The 5,511-nt window shown below is 33.1% G+C and overlaps 1 pseudogene; it reads right to left on the reverse strand.

Annotated features, from left to right (window-relative positions):
- Window positions 1-329: 329 nt before the first annotated feature.
- On the reverse strand, window positions 330-4,290 carry LOC120148859 (annotated as a pseudogene).
- Between the last annotated feature and the right edge of the window lie 1,221 nt (window positions 4,291-5,511).

Genomic DNA, 5,511 nt, shown 5'->3' on the forward strand with positions numbered 1-5,511 from the left:
AAATGTGAGAAAGTTTCTCCGTAGACGATGTTTAAAATTCTAAATTTTTACTATAAAGTATTGCATGGAGAATTTACCATGAATGGATTTATTACAAGATCAAACCCCTACACACATGTTATTCAAAGTAAATTGCATTTATTCATTCATTATCCTAGAGTGCTAGTAGTTTAAAAGGGACCGGATCTGCATGGCTTAAATCCAATATCTGAAGTGCAGTCACCACCTGGATATCTCATCTCATGTGCCAATGAAGGACCATCTGGTTCAGCTCCAAAGTCCACAAAAAAGTTCGGGTTTACCTTAAGACACCTTTTTCGGTGTCGACACATTCATTATCCTAGAGTGCTAGTAGTTTAAAAGGGACCGGATCTGCATGGCTTAAATCCAAATATCTGAAGTGCAGTCACCACCTGGATATCTCATCTCATGTGCCAATGAAGGACCATCTGGTTCAGCTCCAAAGTCCACAAAAAAGTTCGGGTTTACCTTAAGACCACCTTTTTCGGTGTCGACATCGATCTGCAACATGTGGGAACCCTTCTCCATAAGTTCAGGATAGAACTGGCGATCCCATGTGCTGAACAATGAGTTCGTAACGTATAGCCGTTTTCCGTCCAAGCTCAACTGGATCATCTGTGGTCCACCTCTCAGTCGATGTCCCTGTAAAATGATAAGCAAGGTTAATCAATGTTTCAAAATAATGGCATTTCTGTAGTGAATATGAGTTAACTGCCTATCAGGTCGTTCGAGTCGAGTCCCCGTGGTGTTTCTGAGAATGTTTATTTTCTTATAATCCAATTTCGGGTTATAGAATTTCATATTCTAATTTCTAAGGCTTCATTTAGATGTATGGTGGAGGGATTATCCCGAAAATGAGTATCTAGACAGCGTGCTTCAGGTTTCATTGACAACTATACACAGAAAAACTTACAGCTGGGGGTGAACATTTGATCGAATCAAATCAAATAAAAAAAATTAGAGTTATTCGAGCTGACGAGTTGTATTTTATTACTCGAAATTGACTTGATCGAAATTAAAATTCAAGTTGAGTTGTTAAGTTATAATATAAATTTAATTATAATTATTTAGTATTATGGTACGAATTGATTTTAATTTTTCAACCTTCTCTAACTGTATAATATATATATATATATATATATATATATATATATATATATATTTCTTCTTATTCTTTTCATATTATAATATTATTTAATATATTAAATACAATCTAAAATTATAATAAATATTTAGAATGGAATATTTTAAAAAATATAAAGTATTTATCAAAGTATGAAGGAGTTATAAATTGATGAGAAGAAAGAATTTACAAACAATTGCAGTAAAAGGCAAAATTGATTGAAATGCAAAGTTAAGGGACTAAATTAAATAAGAGAATACATTTTTAGTAAAAAATAGGAATTGAAGTTATGTAGGTATTCTATAGTGGTATAGGAGCATGTTGTTCAAATTTGATAAAAAAAAAACTTAAAATGAAGGATTAATTGAAGAAATAAAGAAATCATGATAAATTGAGAGATTAAATTGAAAAATAAAAAGCTTGTTATCAAAAAGAAGAATTGAAAGTAGATAAGTATTCTATGATAATTTAGGAGCATGTGTTTCAAATTTGATAAAAATATACTTAAAATGAAGAAGAAATTGAAGTAATAAAGAAACCATGAACTAAATCGCAAAACTGTCAAAATACTCAACGAAATTTTTGGTTTTTTGAGTTACTCAAAATTTCAACTCGAACTCGAAAACTGACTCGATAATTCGAGTTGACTTGAATAACTCGAACAACTCGACTCAAATAACTCGAAATTGAAAAAGAAAATTGATTTTTCGAGTCAAGTTTTGCTCGTCCCTACTTATAACATTGAGCTTATTCGAGTCGGATCCATACCTACATCCCACACTCACATCCAAGTTCAAGTAACCCGTAATTTTTAATTAATATGAATATGAGGACAGACCTGGATATCCGGAACATTGGACTGCCATGTTTGACCATCTTCTGTCACAGCCACAACAGTGCTCCCATTTTGAATCAGTCCTCCAACCCATACTTGACCAGACAAGATCGGATTCTTAGGGTCCTCGATGTTATATTGTCGGACATCCCCATGAAGCCAGTTGACAAAATACAAAACCGATCGTCCAGAGAGATCAGAAAATCTGTTATAAGCCCAGGCATTTCAGGGAGAATCCAGTTTTGCACCTTCAATGGTTTTACTGAGATTGCCACCTGCAGAAGTTAAATAATCATATCATTAGGCTCATGGAAGGCAATGCCTTGCAAAAAATTACTGAACCTGCAAAGCTGAACCTCATGGCTCCATGATCCGTCTCCGGTTTTGAAAAATCGAACCATGTTACTAGTCAAGGCACACCCGACATACCCTGTGTCTTTGGAGGGATCATGTAGGAACCTTCTGCATAGGGAAGGCAGCATTATCTTTGAGCAACATCATATCTGAAAACAAAGTTTTAACATGTTTCAATGTTGTTAATATGTAATCACCTCTAAGGGTATGAGACCAGTGTCACCGAGATCCAATGTTTGTTTCAATTCACCATCAGGCCAACTATACACATGTAAATGTCTTCCGTAAAGACCCTCCGCAACATGCTGCAGGTTGAAACCTTTGGTGAAGGCTGCAGGAGCACCCCATGAAGAGCTGATCATTGTTTTATGTCGAGGTTGGTACCAAAAGTCGTAGCCGAATGAAGGACTATGCCCTGGTTTCTCCCACCTGAAAGAATACCAAAGTAGCTAAGAGGTTGAATCTTAATTGTTTCACAGTTCAATGACAATCATTTTTTGGCTTTTCTTTTTATTTGCCTTACCTTCCCTTCACATTAAACTCGGAATCAAGGAGAAGAAATCCATTGCCTTTAGCATTTCCATCTTTGTCTCCAAGACACGACACCATTATATCACCGGAGGCAAGGCAATGGGATGTGTGTGGATATGCTAGGCCTGTCTTCTTAACAATATCATCAGGCTGAACCACTTTATGCAATGAGGGGGCCTTGGGATTCTTCTGTGTGTCGACCACATAGATACGACCGGATCTGGAAAAGGCACAACGTATAATGAAGTTTTGGCAGCTTAAATTCTATGCTGGTCCGACACATGCTAGGACATGGACACGACGATATGACCTCAAACACAATGACCATCCTAATGCCTAAGAAAACATAAAAAAAAAAGGAAATTAAAAATACCATGCTGGACACATACTCTTATCTAACACTTGCACCATAGTCCAAGTGACATAGATATCAGGCAAATTCTTAGTATGCTACATTGATAAAGCATAAACATAAAAAGTCAAGAATATAGTCCCTTACACCAAAGAAGGCAGAATCAGGAAACGGCGATTGGCCGATGGATCGCCATGGCAAGAGCTGCAAGCGTTCCATCCAGAGTGATGTAGTTCATCACCGATATATGGCACAGGGAGCCTGTGTATAACTTTAGAATACGTCGGTGAGTTCTGATCTACATCGACTGTGGCCAAGAAATCAGGTTTCTCTCTTCCAGTTCCTGCACAGATACAACCATTTGCGACTCTCTTTTTTCACAACTTCAAAACTAAGAAAACTATTTCAAATTAACAACAGATCAACATAAATAATTGCACAAACCAGTAAGTTTTCTTTCAATTTTTGATTGAAGCATGAATTACCAATTACTTTTAAAATAAGCATTAAAAATTCATATGTAATCCCATCTAAGAAATTTCAAGACCTCACAAGCTAAAAAATTAAAAACAGAGAGGGAAAGAGAAACAAATACATGATAATCTTTAACTTGAAATTTTTGTTATGATTTGTGTGTAAAAATCACCCCAGATTATACTTATATGAAAAACGTTGTTTAGATTTAATAATAAAATCAAACTATGAAGAAGAAAAACCCCACAGCCACACAATTTTCTCTTCATGCAAAAATGAATCAAATCAAAAGAAGAACCCCATACCCACAGAAATTTCTCTTCATGCAAAAATGAATCAAATCAAACAACCCAGAAAAATTGCAGGCAACCCATTTATAAACAATCATAACCCAGAAAAAAAATCATTATCAAAAAGGAAGAAATAAGTACCAGTATAAACACAAGTAACATAAATAAGAGCTTCTCTAGGACCAGCCATGGCTTCCAACGGAGTTCCATATCCAGGTCCCGTTGTCTTGCAACACCCATTTCCTTCAGCCATTGCGTAAAATCTCTCTATCTTTCTTCTTTCTTGCAGTAACAAATTTATCTCATTATCATTATGGAAATTTGTGCAAATTTATGGTCACAATCGAGCTGTTTGAACATGAGCATGGATTTTGTCCCCATCCAACGTGTCCAAGTTCGATGTATCGAGATTCCCAATATGCACGGTACTCTGTCGGTATCATCTTCATCTAACGGTGGAATGTGTGACACGTGCTCGGCAGTTTAATGAATTGCGGCAGACGTGTTTGTCTCATGCAATGCCTGACCGGACGATGAAGTGGAAGTGTATACCATTAAATTTTATCTGTTGATTTGTTTATACCATTGAATTTTTAATTTTATTAATTACAGCATCGAACAATGACTCAACAAAACAACATTCTATAGTCATGAAACTATTTTGTAATTTTTAATAGTCGAAAGATTCAACAATATTTTTTTAATAGGAGAGACTTAACAAAGTAACATCTTACAGTGAAGGATCATTTGTGTACTTTACTCTTAATTTAATTAATTATGATTACTCTTATCATATGAAAAAATAAAAAGTCCTTTCATTGAATCATTGAGAATTACAACAAAATATTCAAGTCCATTATGTAATTTAGAAACTACTTAGATTAAATTTGAATTTATATTTTAATAAGTTGATGATATCTGAAATAGTTAAATAAAAAGGTCTAATTGGTCCGTAATTTACCGGTCAATTCCCATTATTTTTATTTTTATAGATTGTCTAAATTTATTGATTAATGAGTCTATGAGTATAATATTAAAGTTTAATAATATTTCAATCGATAATTATTGATCAATGAGTCTATGAGCATAATATTAAAGTTTAATAATATTTCAATCTTCAAACTTAAAAAAAATGTGATTTTAGTCTCAATTTTTTATTCTTAAATTTATTTTATCAAATTAAACCAATTAAATAAAAAATAATAGATTTTCATTATTTTTATTTAACCTTTTAAAAAAATTATAAAAAATAACTAATCTTATTATTGATTAAAAAAGATAAAAATAATAGTGACAACTTAATGAATTTTTATTCTTTTTTTGAGATCATTCAAATTCAAAAAGTAAAGTTTAAGATTAAAAATTTAAAAAATAAAATGATTTTCTTTCAAATTTCAAGGCCAAACATATCGATGAATTAAAATATCATATTCATTGATTAATGAAAATTTATAGTTTCGGTTAAAAACAAACAAAATGTCTATTTGCTCTACTATGAGTTTCAATATTATGTAATTATATTTAAATAAAA

Source organism: Hibiscus syriacus, unplaced genomic scaffold (assembly GCF_006381635.1).
Source record: "Hibiscus syriacus cultivar Baekdansim isolate YM2019G1 unplaced genomic scaffold, ASM638163v2 tig00110987_pilon, whole genome shotgun sequence".
Lineage (NCBI taxonomy): Eukaryota > Viridiplantae > Streptophyta > Magnoliopsida > Malvales > Malvaceae > Hibiscus > Hibiscus syriacus.